This window comes from Buteo buteo, chromosome 8 (assembly GCF_964188355.1).
Source record: "Buteo buteo chromosome 8, bButBut1.hap1.1, whole genome shotgun sequence".
In the NCBI taxonomy this organism is placed as follows: Eukaryota; Metazoa; Chordata; class Aves; order Accipitriformes; family Accipitridae; genus Buteo; species Buteo buteo.
In genome coordinates, this window is record NC_134178.1 from 25,332,337 (window position 1) to 25,349,799 (window position 17,463).

Sequence of the window (17,463 nt, forward strand, 5' to 3'; positions counted from 1 at the left end):
CCAAGGCTGCAATGTGCAAAGTGTCCAAACGGCTCAAGATGCCTATGTTTTAGCCAACTAAATCCCACCTTGGATTTTTAGCTCATTCTAGCATAGAGGGGCGTGTTTGGGTTTTTTTTTATTTCACCTGTACCTAACAGCATTTGAAGTGCTCAGTGGTGCTGTTGCAGCCCGGCAGCGCACCTCTATGGGATCCCTGGGTTTCTGTGGCTCAGCTTGGTGGGGAGGGGAGGAGGAGGGAGTCATCAATTTGGAAAGAGAACAGTCAAGTTTGTATTTCTTACTGTGGTATGGTCTGCTGCAGTTTGGGAGTTTGCTGGAAGGCTGGAATGTTTCTTGTAGAGTGTGATCTCCCCAGAAAGATGGTGTTTATTTAGTGCTTTTCTGTGTAGGTTTTATTACGTGTGTGATGTGACCATCAGTGGCATATGGCCAGCGAAAACTTTCTTTTTATATTGTGCTGTGTTTGTTCATGACATTGAGGTCATTCTGCCTAAGATGAAACTGTTTCTTTAGCGGAATGTCCTTGCTAGATCAAAGTCTTCAGACTTTCTGGTGAAGAAAGTGCTTAACGCTCCTTCTAAAAGTGAAAGCAGCAGTATCTGAGGCTGCTTTGTAATACAAACTCCTCGAATTTTGACTAAGTTGCTGGAGGTGGATGTGTTGCATAATGATACTCAGTAATGTGCAACTTTTGCGATGAACACGGGATTGAGTGAAATGGCATTTATGTAGTGCTAGTGCAAAGACAATTTAGTGAAGGATGGAGGCTATTATGTTTTGGGGGAAAAAAGTGAGGAATTCCAAGTTTTGAACCTGGAAAGGAAGTGTGCTATGTCTGTGTATCTCAGCACTGTGTGGGTCAGTGGTGGAGTTTCTTACTGTTTCTTCTCTAATTTACCTCATGATATTGCTGGTGTATTGCAGGGCTAACTTGGCACCTACACCTGTGCCCATGATATGGCAAAAGCAGTTGTTGACTGACATACTAAGCATGCTTCTCTGTCAAATTGATTACCAATACAATTATTCCCAATCAATATTTAGCTTCAAGTTTGCTACATTTGTTTCTTGTTGGAGGAAGGTCTGTGTAAACATGAAAGCTGCTCTGTTTTTTCCCATTGTGACAGAAAACATGCTATTCCATCACATAAGATATTTTATATACTAAAGCGTATTATTTCTTTCTGTAAAATGCTTAACTTCTTTTTTAATCGTCAAACCAAAAAAGCCTTCTGCAAAACCACCAAAGTAGGCAGGGTGAAATCAGTTAATGCAACTTGAGTATCACTATGGATAATAAGTACACATGTGGCTGCAATGACTTCGTTCATTACTGTGGCAGAGCAATACTGTGGGCAATAGCTGAGGCTGGAATTTGCAAGTTAGGGATCAAACTCCTCTGGGAGTTTGATTAGTCATGTTAGCAAGAATTAAGCTTTGCTGTCTTCTGTAGAAAGTAGCAGCAGTGAGACCTGATATAGGCTCTGTAATAAAGTATGTAAGTGCTTACTAGCTTTGAGATAAAGATGTTTGTTCTGGTGGGGAGCAAAAGTTTGTTTTTTCAAGCATGGTATTTCCAGTGTCTTTTTCCAAGTTTTGTTCAGCTAGCAAACACAATGATTAATTGGGCATGTATCAAATGGTGTAGCTTTCCAATGACATTTTCTTCCAACAGTGATAGAATGGGATATTTTTTTGTGCTTAGGAGTGGATATTAATATAACTGCAGAAAGATTGTATCGCAGGCAGTACTTACTCATTTATTAAGTTTTTTTTTTATTATGATGTTTCTTACTATCTGTGCCATACATCCAATGTAGATGGTTTTGCTTCTTCATTTTCTGTTACTGTAGATAAAATATAAGCCAATTTCACTTTGCTTTTCTTTGTATTCATCTTATTTACCAAAGTAATAAATTTACCAATGTTATTTTTTAAGTCAGGGGTACTGTCTGTTTTGAAGGCTCTGAAGACATGTACAAACAGAAATGTTAGAGAATTCTTTCAGACAGAAGCCTGGTCATTAATCTCTTTTCCCTTTAATCTCTGTTGCTATATACTTGTATTAAAATAGATGTACTTAGACTGTATCAGGAGAATAAGAAACTGCATGCAAGATCTACTTTCATTTTGCATGGGTTTAAAGGTCTGTATTGTGGCACAATTTTAGGAAGGGTGGGCAGTGACTTTTCAGTGCTGCCCAGAGTCTGGGAGGTAGAGCAGTGTCTTATCAAGGTGGAGATGTGGCTTTGAGCCTGCTGAGAAGGGAGGAGAATATGAACCCGAATCTCTCATCATCTTCTCTAGCCTCTAATGATGAGCATGAAGGTAATGAAGGGCTAAGTATTGTGACTTTCTGGATACCTTCTTCAATTGCTTTGTACTTCAGTCTAGAAAGTGGCTAAAATGGGCCACCATATTCCATTTGAACACCAAAGAAACAAACTAATTACCCATACACATCTGTGCGTACATGGATATCGTGTATCTATGTATACACATGGCCATGTAATTTGTCTTGTGATTCTTCTCTGAAGCTCAGTAACCAGTTAAACTGGGCCTGATCTTTAGACAGGCAAAAAACTCTATGAAGATTTCTATGTGAAGTATGTTTTCCAGGGGATTTATTCTATCAATTGAATGCAAAACATTGCATAAATTTTAAAATCCAGTGTATGCTGAAAGAGTTACCCACAACCTTGGTCGTCTTTGATCACTTTTTTTCTTATTCAGTTTTGGGGGATGGAGCATATGAGATACTTTGTTAAAATTCTGCTCAGTTAGGCTGCTTTCATTTAACCTTCCAGTGGACATCAAACTGACTGCTTCCTGCATGTATGCTCGCGCACATCCTTTGAAAACGTTAATGAGAGGCATGATAAATTGGGGGGGAGGAAATCTACAATTTCCAAGCATGCAAAGTTTTCCTTTTACCAAAACCAAGGTTAAAGTTTCTTATGTTTCAAGCCCTTTCAGTACCACTGAAATGGTGGTGCACTGGTAGATTTAAAGGCTTGGTTTTTACCTCAGCAATTTGGTGTTTAGCTTAAGTAGGCCAAAGTGGGTAAATGCTAGATGGAGTCAAAGGCAGGTAAACTCTATTTACTTGCATTCAGTGTCGACTGAGAATGACGTGAACCATTCTTAATTTGCTTAGACCAGTAACATGGTGAAGCAGATTATGTTCTAGAATAGATTTCAACACACTTGGATTTTTAATGGACTAGATTTTACTTCATTTGAAAGGTATGTTGTCTTGAGCATAGGATGAAAATTAAGCTTCCCAGTTCTACATAACAGTCTGCAGCTGCATTCAGAAATCTGGTCAGTTTGTAAGTACTAATGATTAAAACTTACTGAGATGGTCAGCTCAGCATTGCTTTTACCTGTACTTTTATTAGAAAGACTTAAAATGACAGCATTGTCCTTAAATGTTGTTGTTTTTTTTAAAATCTGCAGTTATTTAGACATAATTTGCAAGAATATCCATTGCATTAATAATGCAAATCTTAATTACTTGTTAGAAAATTGATGTTACCCCTCCAAGCTACATTATTGCACAGGCTTTCTCCAGAGTAAGATTATTTGGATAACAGTCTCCTGAGGATCTCAGGTTTTGTGTTGTGTCAAATTTTTTGTAGCTATGTGGCTTACAAACTCATTGTTTTGCACAGCAAGGGTGAATAATAATCTTGACTGGCTTATTAGTAATCCTGTTTAGACACCTGTACAAATCTTATTGTTTGGAAGAATGATTTGGCTTATGTGTATTAATAAGGCTGGAAATACATTTCTTAAGTATTATACATTGACAAATGTTTCAGTCTCCCTCTCCTCATTAAAAGTATAAGAAACATGTCTGTGTATAAATGAACTGAGCATAAGAACCATGAAAACCTTACTGGTATTTTTAGAATTTTTTACTCTGAATTTTCTTATGGCATTCTCAACTCAAAAGTATGAAAATATGTGAGAAACTTCAGAAATAAACTGTATTCTGACACTATTAATGGCTATTTTTAAGGTGCCTAACAGTAGTATCTTGGAGCTTCTTTTATTAGTCTAAAAATACTTCATAGTGAAAGTGCAAAGATAAAACTTGAAAAAAAAACCTTCTTGAAAAGCTTATACATGTTTTTGAGTTGCTGGGCCTGCCAACCTTCAATCTTTGTTTTTAAAAGCTGATGTATTCTCCAACCTTCATTACTCCTAAGTGAATATGATGCTATAAAGTGCTATTAGATGTTTGAAACCAACAGTGAAATTATTCTGCTTGGAATATTGCTACAACTGATGCCTGTTAGCAGAATTTCACCCAGTTTTTGGTTGGCAAAGTGGCATTTAGTGATGGTGTGAGTATACTGTTAGGAATATCACGCTGCAGACTGGAAATGGACTTCCTTGTGCTGTGAATGTATGTCAGCTTATTAAAAAATTTCTGATTAACTTTGAAAAATGCTTTCTGTCAGGAAATACCCCATAGTATCCCCAAAGGCTGGAATGAAAGCAAACCTGAATTGGCTGAATTTCTTGCAGAACACACAGACCATGTTTCTACCAGCTCCATGGACTTACTCTTGAGCAGCTGATTACATAGTTCACTTCATTTTTACTCCAGTCTTTTCTGTTTGCAAAAACCCAAAAAACAGTTTATCTCCTTTGTGATTCAAAATGTCACGTCAAAAATAATTGTAAATAAAAATCATTGTAGTATATTTCTGCAGACCAATTATTCATTATTTTGAGTTTTACATTTGAGAATATCATTAATTTCTGATGGAAGGTAGGGTATTCATTATGTTCTGATTATATGTAAATAATTCTGAGAATGTTGGTTTTGCCATGGAAACAGATTTTTTGAAGTTTACAGTTCATTTTCTTTTAATATGTACAAATTCGTGTAATGTTAATTTTCATGTGAACACTCTCACCAAATGCATTTTCTGACAATCATTGCTCAGTCTTAATTTCTCAACTACCTCCAAAGGAATGCACACATGTTATCTGTTCATGACAAGAATCCAGAAGAATCCAGTAATTTTCTATACTTTTAGAAGGGGCACGCAGTGCAGTGTTCAAGAATCTATTTAGCTAACTTACCTGCTTTATATATGTGCAGAGGAACCGCAGCTAACCTTATCTAAATTTATTGTTCCTCGTATGTTCTCACTGCGTTTATCCTCACAACAACTCCTCCAAGTTTTCAGTGGTTGTAATGTTTTAATGCACTGGGACAGGGAGGCAGAATGATTGGCCTAGGGTCATACTGGAAGGATATCCACTTCAGTCTTCCACCTCCTTAGCTGCCATCTCCACTGCTGCAGCTGCTCTTGGGATTAACACGGCAGGAACTTGGTTGGAGGAAAGCAAGAGTCATGGTAGCAACACTACCCTGTGCATGGAAATGTTGGAGCTCAGAGACAAGATGGTTTCCAGTATGCTGCCCTGTATATTTAATAGCAAAAACAAGGGGTAAGTGATGAGCTTTAGGTAACAGAATGAGCTTTTGCTAATAATTTAAGTGAGGCTTTTGTAAAAAGGTCTCTCTGCTGGCCTTCAAAGTTCACTTCACTGGCAACACAATTAGTACAATACTGAACTGCATCAAAAATTCAATGCAAATGGAAAAAACATAGTTTTGATGTACTAATAAAGGGAAAGAAAGTAGAAACAAATAATCTGTGTTTGAGAAATTCCATTTTAAAGTAGCCATAAATATCTGCAGTTTATTTTTGGTGTGGTGGAAACTTTTCTCCTGTTTGTCTTGTCTCATCTTTAAAAGCACCAGCCACATTATATCATTGCACTGAGGTAATATGAGATAATCATGATTTTCCTACTAGTGATTTAATGAAACTTTTGCTGGCAAAATGTCAAATCTCCATTTAACACGAACTACTGAAATATGTAAAGCTTAGAATTTTAAAACTACAAGGAATTCCTATTAGGAAAATATTGATTTAAACTAATTCAGTTTAACTCCTTTGTAATATTTTAAAACTTAAAAGTGATGAGTTTATGTCGTGGTTTAACCCCAGCCAGCAACTAAGCACCACGCAGCCGCTCACTCACTCCCCCCCATCCAGTGGGATGGGGGAGAAAATCGGGAAAAGAAGTAAAACTCCTGGGTTGAGATAAGAACGGTTTAATAGAACAGAAAAGAAGAAACTAATAATGATAATGATAACACTAACAAAATGACAACAGTAGTAATAAAAGGATTGGAATGTACAAATGATGCACAGGGCAATTGCTCACCACTCGCCGACCGACACCCCGCCAGTCCCCGAGCGGCAATTCCCCGCCCCCACTTCCCAGTTCCTAAACTAGATGGGATGTCACATGGTATGGAATACACTGTTGGCCAGTTTGGGTCAAGTGCCCTGGCTGGGCATGAGAAGCTGAAAAATCCTTGACTATAGTCTAAACACTACTGAGCAACAACTGAAAACATCAGTGTTATCAACATTTTTCGCATACTGAACTCAAAACATAGCACTGTACCAGCTACTAGGAAGACAGTTAACTCTATCCCAGCTGAAACCAGGACAGTATCCACCCCTTATTCTATACCATTGACGTCATGCTCAGTTCCCATACCTTTAGTTACATCCTGATCAATCATCACCACCTTTCCATCCCTTTGAGACATATGAACAATGATATATATATATGTAAGTATACACACACAGAGATATCATTCGTTTAGTTCATGGGTTATGTTCATAAAATGTTTGTTGAGTTCATTTAGTTTCCGACTCTGGGCTCCATCTGTCATACCAGTCTGTCTGGGCAGGAGGGATGGTGCAAAGTCCTTTCAGTAGGTAGAGCAGAATTGGGCTTCAGTGCGGTGTGACGAGCAGATGACATTTGACGCAGTAGGAGGATGGTGTGCACCGTTGGATTGTTGCATGCTGGAGTCAGTTCTGGTTCCATCACTACTGCGCTTTGCTCAGTTTTATCACAGTTCTTTCTTGCTTGATCTAAGTGATTCTTACTATAGTACTATGGATATAGCATATAACAATTATAGTAATGATAACATACAGTAGCAGGGTTATATAGTAACTAATATCATACAGTTTAATTCTGACTATTTTCACCTAAAATCAAATCCCCTTGAGGTTCACATCAGACTTCTCCATCTTTTCGCATCACCCACCAAGTGCACCCAGGCCCTTGAGCAAAAGCAATCCCACGAATGTGTTTACCTTTGCCTGAGGCAGGAGTAACCCAGACTGTTTTCCCTAACATATTATTCATGTGCGCTACAGGGACTTTATCCCCTTCTACAGTATGTAAAAATTCTGATTGGGCAGGGCCACTCCGATTGGCAGATCCTCTGGTGTTGACTAACCAGGTGGCTTTTGCTAAATGTGTATCCCAATGTTTGAAAGTTCCGGCCCCCATTGCTCTCAATGTAGTCTTTAACAGTTCATTGTATCGCTCAATTTTCCCAGAGGCTGGTGCATGATAGGGGATATGATACACCCACTCAATGCCATGCTCTTTGGCCCAGGTGTTTATGAGGTTGTTTCGGAAATAAGTCCCATTGTCTGACTCAATTCTTTCTGGGGTGCCATGTCGCCACAAGACCTGCTTCTCAAGGCCCAGGATAGTGTTCCAGGCAGTGGCATGGGGTACAGAATATGTTTCCAGACATCCGGTGGTTGCTTCCACCATTGTCAGCACATAGCGCTTGCCTTGGCGAGTTTGTGGGAGTGTGATATAGTCAACCTGCCAGGCCTCCCCATATTTATATTTCAGCCATCACCCTCCATACCACAGGGGCTTTAACTGCTTGGCTTGCTTAATTGCAGCACATGTTTCACATTAATGGATAACCTGCGCGATAGTGTCCATGGTCAGGTCCACCCCTCAATCTCGAGCCCATCTATATGTTGCATCTCTTCCCTGATGGCCTGAAGTATCGTGGGCCCACCGAACCATAAATAGCTCACCCTTATGTTGCCAGTCCAGGTCCACCTGAGCCACTTCAATCTTGGCAGCCTGATCCACCTGTTCGTTGTTTCGATGTTCTTCAGTGGCCCGAACCTTGGGTACATGAGCATCTACATGACGTACTTTTACAACCAGATTCTCTAGCCGGGACGCAATATCTTGCCACAGTGCGGCAGCCCAAATAGGTTTACCTCTGCGCTGCCAGTTGCTCTGCTTCCATTGCTGTAACCACCCCCACAGGGCATTTGCCACCATCCATGAGTCAGTATAGAGATAGAGCACTGGCCACTTTTCTCTTTCAGCAATGTCTAACGCTAGCTGGATAGCTTTCACCTCTGCAAACTGACTCGATTCACCTTCTTCTTCAGCAGTTTCTGCGACTAGTCGTGTAGGACTCCATACAGCAGCCTTCCACCTCCGATGTTTTTCCACAATGCGACAGGATCCGTCAGTGAACAGGGCATATTGCCTCTCATTTTCTGGCAGCTTATTATACAGCAGGGCTTCTTCAGCATGTGCCACCTCCTCCTCTGGCGACATTCCAAAATCTTTGCCTTCTGGCCAGTCCGTGATCACTTCTAAAATTCCTGGGTGACTGGGGTTTCCTACGCGAGCCCGTTGTGTGATCAGTGTGATCCACTTACTCCACGTGGCATCAGTCGCTTGATGTGTAGAGGAGACCCTCCCTTTGAACATCCAGCCCAGCACTGCCAGTCGGGGTGCTAAGAGGAGCTGTGTTTCAGTACTAACCACTTCTGAGGCAGCTTGAACTCCTTCATATGCTGCCAATATCTCTTTTTCAGTTGGAGTATAGCGAGCCTCGGATCCTCTGTATCCTCGACTCCAAAAGCCCAGGGGTCAGCCTCGGGTCTCCCTAGGTGCTTTCTGCCAGAGGCTCCAGGTAGGGCCATTCTTCCTGGCTGCAGTTTAGAGCACATTTTTAACATCTTGTCCTGTCCGGACTGGCCCAAGGGCTACTGCACGAACAATCTCCCGTTTAATTTGTTCAAAGGCTTGTTGTTGTTCAGGGCCCCATTTAAAATCATTCTTCTTCCAGGTCACTTGATAAAGAGGGCTTACAATCAAACTGTAATTTGGAATATGCATTCTCCAAAACCCCACAACACCTAAGAAGGTCTGTGTGTCCTTTTTGTTAGTCAGGGGAGACATAGCTGCTATTTTATTAATCACGTCCATTGGGATCTGACGACGTCCATCTTGCCATTTTATTCCCAAAAACTGGATCTCCTGTGCAGGTCCCTTGACCTTACTTTCTTTTATGGCAAAACTGGCTTTCAGAAGGATTTGGATTATTTTCTTCCCTTTCTCAAAAACTTCTTCTGCCGTGTTGCCCCATACAATGATGTCATCAATGTATTGCAGGTGTTCCAGAGCTTCACCTTTTTCCAGTGCAGTCTGGATTAGTCCATGGCAAATGGTGGGGCTGTGTTTCCACCCCTGGGGCAATCAATTCCAAGTGTACTGGACATACCTCCAAGTAAAGGCAAATTGTGGACGATACTCTGCTGCTAAAGGGATTGAGAAAAATGCATTAGCAAAGTCAATTGTGGCATACCATTTGGCTGCCTTTGACTCTAGCTCATATTGAAGTTCTAGCATATCTGGAACGGCAGCACTCAGCAGTGACGTAACTTCATTCAGGCCGCTATAGTCAACTGTTAGTCTCCACTCCCCGTTAGACTTCCGCACTGGCCATATGGGACTATTAAAGGGTGAGCGAGTTTTGCTGATCACTCCTTGGCTCTCCAGTTGGCCAATCAACTTGTGGATGGGAATCAGAGAGTCTCAGTTGGTGCGATATTGCCGCCGGTGCACCGTCGTGGTAGCAATTGGCACTTGTTCTTCAACCTTCAGCAACCCCACAACTGAAGGGTCTTGAGAGAGACCAGGCAGGGTAGACAGCTGTTCAGTGCCCTCTGTCTCCAAGGCAGCTATGCGGAAAGCCCATCGATACCCCTTCGGGTCCTTAAAATACCCCCTCCTGAGGTAGTCTATGCCAAGGATACACGGAGCCTCTGGACCAGTCACAATGGGGTGTTTCTGCCATTCATTTCCAGTTAGGCTTACTTCAGCTTCCAATACAGTTAACTCTTGAGATCCCCTTGTCACACCAGAAATACAAATGGGTTCTTCCCCTTTATAACTTGATGGCATTAGAGTGCACTGTGCACCGGTGTCTACTAGACCCTTATACTCCTGTGGGTCTGACGTGCCAGGCCATCGAATCCACACAGTCCAATAGACCCGGTTATCCCTTTCCTCCACCTGGCTGGAGGCAGGGCCCTTCTAATTCTGGTCAGAGTGTTCAGTATTCACTTCTCGTAAAATTGACTCAGAATTCCCTTCAAGAGGATCGGAAATAAAATCAGCCGTTCTACTCTGGAAACTGGAGCGGCATTTTTCCTGGTAGAATCCCCTTTTGTAGTGGTTTTTCCTCGCAGTTCACTTACCCGTGCATTTAGGACTGAGGTAGGTTTTCCGTCCCATTTCCTCATGTCCTCTCCCTGATCACATAGGTAAAACCACAGGGCACCTTGTGGTGTGTACCTTCTGTATTCTCTCTCTTGGGCAGAGGAACGCTCACTCCTAATAGCTGAGACATTGGTCCTTACACGTGTGGAGTAGGACATATCCTCTTTGAATTGCTGGAAATCCTCGGACAGCTTCTCCACAGCTGAAATGCAGGCTTGTAAGGAGGAGGAGAGATTTTCTTCGTATTGACGGAGTTGGCGAGCCACTTCCTCCACTGTCGGTGCCTCTTCATCCTTCCAGGCCATTATTGCCAATGCGTTGGCATAGGACGACGGTGCGCTCCGTACAAACTTCCGCCACATAGGTCGTGTGCATTGGACTTCGTCTGGATCTTTGGGTAATTGTGGGTTGTCCGGGTCATGATGAATCGTCTCTAGCACAGCTAATTCCCTCAGATATTGAATACCTTTTTCCATGGTGGTCCACTTGCTTGATTGACATATAACATCTTCCTTAAAGGGGTACCTTTCCTTCACACTTGACAGGAGTCGCCTCCAGAGGCTGATGGCTTGTGTCCCTTTTCCAATTGCCTTGTCAATGCCACCTTTCCTGGCAAGTGATCCCAGCTGCTTGGCTTCCCTACCTTCTAATTCCAAGCTATTAGCCCCATTGTCCCAGCATTGGAGGAGCCAGGTGATAATATGCTCACCTATACGGCAGCCAAAATCTTTTCGCCTATCCCGCAGCTCACTCAAGGATAGGGACTGGGTTATTACCTCTGGTTCTGCATCTTCCTCCTGTTCCCGTGATGACCCTGGTTCACCCTGGTTCACCCAGCTGAAACCAGGACAGTTTAGAAGAGTGCAAAGTATTGCTCAGCAGTAAAAATACCAAATTTTTTAATGTAGACCTACTGTCACTTACTATTCATGACCTTAAGCTTCTGCTTCACTGTGCTGTGTTTATAGGGTTTATATTTTTTCTTTTAATGCTATAGATTTTTGGAGCACAAGAGTAGATTATGACAGACTTTATTTTTACCAAGGCAATAAAAGAAAATTATGTGGTAAAAAAGCTGTTTAACACTGTTACAGTCAGGGAACTAATAGTGAGACAAATGATGTGACTGGATGACTAAACTGTTCTAAATAAAATTATGCCCCAACTGCTCTGCAGACAATGTGCAAAGATACAGCTTTTGAAGGCTTGAATTTGGACTTATACAAGCATGGTCTGTTTCAATGTCCTTGGCTGAGTTTTTCTGAGTTTTGGTGAGATCATGATCAGGCCTCAGAACTTTCCTTTGGCTTATGTATGGGAAGCGTGTTAACTTACAAAGGCCAGCAAGCCAGCAATTGCTACGTTAATAAATAAATGCTAACAAATATGCATAATTCCTTCAATAGCTGATTAGAAAAGGGGGGGGGCGAAGTCAGGTTTTTTGCACATCTTAAACTTTGTTGTGTTTGTTTTATTAATCATGGAAATGCACATTTAGATGAGCGAATGGGGTACCACTAAATAGGCAAAAATATCCTCACAAAGCAATGGAAAACACTATTTCTTGGAGTATCTGTTCTGTTTACTGATCAAACCTGTATCATTCAGATTTAAAGGTTTTTAAACGTTTGAATTGGCTACTTTAGAAAATGAACAAATTGGATTAATTGAAAAGATTTGATGGTAAACTGAAAATCACTACACAACTGGGGAGATCCAATAGTTTTAGGGCTTGGAAATATCTTAACCCATCAATTTTTGGTATTTTAGGATATTTTGGTATATTAGGTATTGCATAGATAGATGAAATTTTGTCATTCAACACCCAGTTATGGAAATTTGCATCCAGCTCCATCAGGTAGCTTTGGAAAATGTTGACTATCAAATGAGAAAGTATGGCATGAAATGTGGCTTTTCGGAAGTGTTAAGTACTTTCGTAAAACTCCTTCCATTTCTGTTTGAGCAGAACCCCAAAGCTGGCTCTATCAAGGATGCCGTCTGCGTAGCAAACCTGTTTCTCTCAGCCCCCTGCTTTGGTTCCCCTCTGCAAATGAGTGGACCCTTCTTTTCATCCCCTGCTGAGCTAGATTCAAAAATGTGCTTAAGCAAATTCTATGGAGATTTTTGGTTTTGTGGAGAGATCTCTATAACAGATGTGTCAGGACCTCAGCAGCTCAGAACTGCCATTTGCAGTTTGACACAGTGCATTTTCAGCTGAGATTCCCTTGAGGGAGGACTTTGGTTTTAAATCGGTGCTGTTAGATTATCTAGAAGAAAATGGCAAATTTCTACTTTTTTTTTTTTTCCCCCCTCCTCTTCTTTTAGGAAAATAGATTTCATCCAAACACTGTAATTCAGCATTTACATAGATGAATCTCCCTCTCTGGAGAACACCTGAAGGCAGAGAATTACCTACAGAAATCACTTTGAGGTCAAAGTCCTGGAACTACGGTTACCTTTTCCATAATAAGAGAAAATATATAACATCCCACTGGGCATCCTGATAGCCTGAGGAGATACAGATAAATTAATTGCTCAATAGCGATATGCACAGAGCTTCACTCCTTGCGTTATGCCTCTGGTAGTTGTATGCACCTATGCAATTTGGGAGAACTGGGAAGAACCACAGTTTGAAATTTTTTTAGTGCCTGCCAGATGGCCGTGCTAGCGTTAGCTTTTTTCATGTAACATAGGCCAATAGCTACCTACCTCAATAGCTACCGTTGCAACACAGGTCCACATCAGACCTTGTTCTTTTACTTAGGTATAGATAGATGAAATAGCGTGTGATAGTTCCTCTAGAGCTACTTCTCCTTTGCAGGCTAATCTCTGCTAAACCAGAAGAATAGCTTGGCCAGTAGTTTGGGTTTAGAGACAAGAAGGAATATGAAACAATACATGTACATCAAATCTTCCACATCTCTGCCCAGCTAAAATTGCATCAGTCCATTCACTCTGCCAGTAGTGGTGAAGGATCACATCATTTATACATAAAGCTTTGTCAGCGTGTGTGCAAGTTAGTAGATAAAAATGCATTAAAAATGGACTCACCCTGAAAAGCATTACAGTCTTTTACTTACAGTTGCATCCGTAAAACGTATTCCAACTAAAAACTGTGAAGACTCTTTCCAAAAAAATCCCCAAACCCAAGCTTATTGCATCAGGCTAAACCTTAAACATCAAAACAATTAAAATGTCTGCAAGTAAAATGTACTCTGGTCTATAAAAATTTCTATATATAGCTCTCACTTGAAAGTGGTGAACTCTATCTAATAAATTAAGGATCCTGTGGTTAATGTATTACATTTTCTTCTCCACAGACTTAAAATATATATAGCCCAGTGATTTCAGTTAGGTTTGTACCTGCTTCTTGCAAAGCAAAATTTGCCCAGAGTCTGGCTTGCCATTTATTTTTCTTTCTTCTTACAGTAAACGACTATGTTCAAAGATTGAAAAATAAATTCTACTTCATTTTATCTTTGCTACAGGAAAGGAGTGAGGAAGTTGACAGAGAGCATAGAGCTACTGTGATAGAGGGCTTCCAGGTTCGAGGTATCTGGACTCTGTTCTGAATGCTGTGAAGTAGGGGAGACTAGAAAGCAAGTGATGCTGTGCCTTGTAGCAAACCAAACCAAATCAAACGGCTCTCTTACTCAGCTTAGCACTTCTCAGGTGATTGTCCTGAGCTGCTGAGTCACTCATCGATGCTGTGCTCCACAGGGTGCTCCCTAGTATGCCCAATGTACACATTTTGCTCTGCGTTCAGCTGCAGAGTCTTTATTTGGGAGACAGTTGAAGGGATCCTCTTTCTTATACCCAGTGACTATCTGCTGAAATGCATAAGGTTTTTTCTTCTCTGCTACAGAAATTTTTAAGCCAGTTCCATTGCAGAGGATGTCTTTCTCTCCTTAAATCCTTTATGCAAAAGATTTTCTATGCTTGAGAAAGAAGTTTAGCTTGATATAAAAAATGTTCAGCCTTCCTGAACAGTTATTTTAGCAGTTCACAGCCTATCAAGGGATGGCTGCACAGAAGATACTGTCTTTTCCTACTTCTCCATATTGGGGAGACCTGAGTATTGTGTTGTAAGCTAATAGAGGTATTTTTTTTTCCTCTGTACAGGAAAACAAAACAAAACACAGTGATGGGAAGATGGGAGGCAATGTCATAATACAAATTTTTGTATGAAATAATAGCATCTCCTCTCCCAGTTTGATTTCAAATAGAACCATCTGCTGATAGCTCAGATTGTGTCCTAACTCACTTTGCTTTCAGTACATAAAAATGGCATGAATTAATATATTCATTCTTATGTTCTTAAAAAATTTTATTAGTGAGAATAGTGAGTTTCTGAGAATTTGAAAAAGATTTTCTTATAACCGTGATAAGGTCTAAGGATGTCTAATCTAAGTCAGCTGACTTTCAAGACTAGAGAATGGTTCATACCAGCCTACGATAAACACTGTGTTATTGCTTTTTTTAAAATTTTGAAACGTGCTAGTGAAATTATTTTTTAAGATGTCTCATCACTTTCTGAGAATCCTGTACAGCTGATAGCCTAGGATTCAGTGTGCTTTTCTTCTTTTCAAGTAAGCTGAAGATTAGAAAATGTAGTTCTATGCGCTGTACACACTTGACGATGATAGATGGTAGTGTGGCACAGAGGAAGAATATCTTATTGAGAGCTTATATGAGTCACTCTACATCTCTGGTGAGTGACTGGGACCAGGCAGATTCCTCAGGAGAGGAGAGGGCTTGGGGTACTTTAAGCATTCACCTTGCATTGGACAGTTTGCAGCTGGTAGTATAGCCAATGCTAATGTAAACTTCATAGGCTATAGTAGATCTGGGGACTACCATTTGGGTTTGTTTCATGTTACATTACACACTATATAAAAGTGCAACAGCACTATTCAGTGAGGTGTATGACATATCATACTCACATATGTTACATGATATGTATAAATTTCCCTTCTAGGTGGTGGAGAGGAAGGGTGATCTTTTAAAAAAATAAATTCCCCACATTCACATTTGCCTGCTAAAAGTGGAAACGTAGAAAACAGTACTGCAAATAATACTGGAGCTCAGAATTTAGGACGAAAAGTAACTTCTATAGCTGGCATAAAGTTTCTTTGTAGAGAAACAAAACAACTCTTATTTGGGAAACCTGATACAGAAGTTGGAGAACTGAGATTGAAGTAGGCAAATCTTGCATGGCACGTGCTATGAAATATATTTAACATCAGGCCCCCATCAGCCAATACACTTCTTTTCATTCTTTCCATCCCTCCTACCTATTAAGATAAATTTTTCTATGGTTCAGATCTCCTTTTTTTTTTTCCTTGGCCGAAGATGGGACTATGTATTGAGAAATTATTTGGGAGCCATAAGAGACAGTGTCCAGTGGTTGTGACAGTGGAGGTGAAGCAGCGCAAGTGCCCCTTCCTTCCTGAAAGTATTAGCTGTTGTTGTGTCAGCTGTCCCTGCATTGCCTTGGCAGAGCCACAGAGGACTGCAGCTAGGAGAGCATGTTCTGGGGGGCATCGTTATAACCATGGTCTTTTCTTGGGGGTATTTATTACAGGCTGCTTTCCCAAAAGAAGGTACTAGGCTACATGGGTCTTTGTCTTGAGCCACTACAGCCTATTTTTATATTCTATTTTATTATATTCTATTTTTATGGTAGAGTTTAGGAGTAATTCTTGATGGGGAGGGCTTAAAAAGGGCTGAATCCTTTACTGTGATGGCATAACTTTGGAAATGTAGACATTTCTGTGGTTTTAGGTAAAGGATTAACACGTCACAACTCTTACTGCTTGTAGTTCCTGGGTAAGGAGCAAGAATGACAAGCTCTGACTAAATTCTGGCATTCATGTTAGCTAAATAACCTAAGGACTTACAAAGCTGCCTGAGCCCTGGAAGGACCAGTCCTGTCTCTTAAGTCTCTGGGTCATGACCAGGGTACACTACAAAGAGGGCTGCAGGCCTTGGAGATCGGAAACTCTACCTTAAACATTTCTATACCAAAGGAAGAGAGGCGAGACAGCAGTAGGTGTCAAGGTCTGCATGAGAATTACTTCTCAGAGCAATGCTTCATTGGTTTCCTGCTCTGAGAGTCCCTGTATTGCAGTGTCGTAGCAGCCAGTAACTAAGCACCACGCAGCCGCTCACTCACTCCCTCTGCCTCCCCAGTGGGATGGGGGAGAGAATTAGGGAAAAAAAGTAAAACTCATGGGTTGAGATAAGAACAGTTTAATAGAACATAAAAGAAGAAAATAATAATGATAATAATAACAACAATAAAATGACAATAATAATAAAAGGATTGGAATATACAAACCAAGTGACACAATGCAATTGCTCACCACTCGCCAACTGATGCCCAGTTAGTTCCCGAGCAGCAATGCCTGCAGGCCAACTCCCCCCAGTTTATATACTGGGTATGACATCCCATGGTACGGAATACCCCTTTGGCCAGTCTGGGTCAGTTGTCCTGGCTGTGTCCCTGCCCAGCTTCTTGTGCCCTTTCAGCCTTCTTGCTGGCTGGGCATGAGAAGCTGAAAAATCCTTGACTTAGTATAAACACTACTTAGCAACAACTGAAAACATCAGTGTGTTATCAACATTCTTCTCATACTGAATCCAGGACATAACACTATACCAGCTACTAGAAAGAAAATTACCTCTATCCCAGCTGAAACCAGGACAAGTGTTTTAGACAGTGACAGGTAAGGTAGGGCATCCTTGCTAGGCGGTGTAACTTCAACAGAGGTTTTTTTCAGCCTGGAGGATTCTACCAAGGGCTAGACAGGTTTGTCTTCAAAAGGAAAATACTTAATAGAATTGTAAAAATTTCTGTTTCAGGTAGTGCCTTCAACTCTGGCAGTATTTTTTTGTCTTGTAAACCCAGAATACCCACTAAATTGTGGCTATGCTACAGCATTGCTGAAAGTAAATCCCATCCTGTTGTGTTAGCATACTTTTTCAGACATAGAAGCTTGCAAG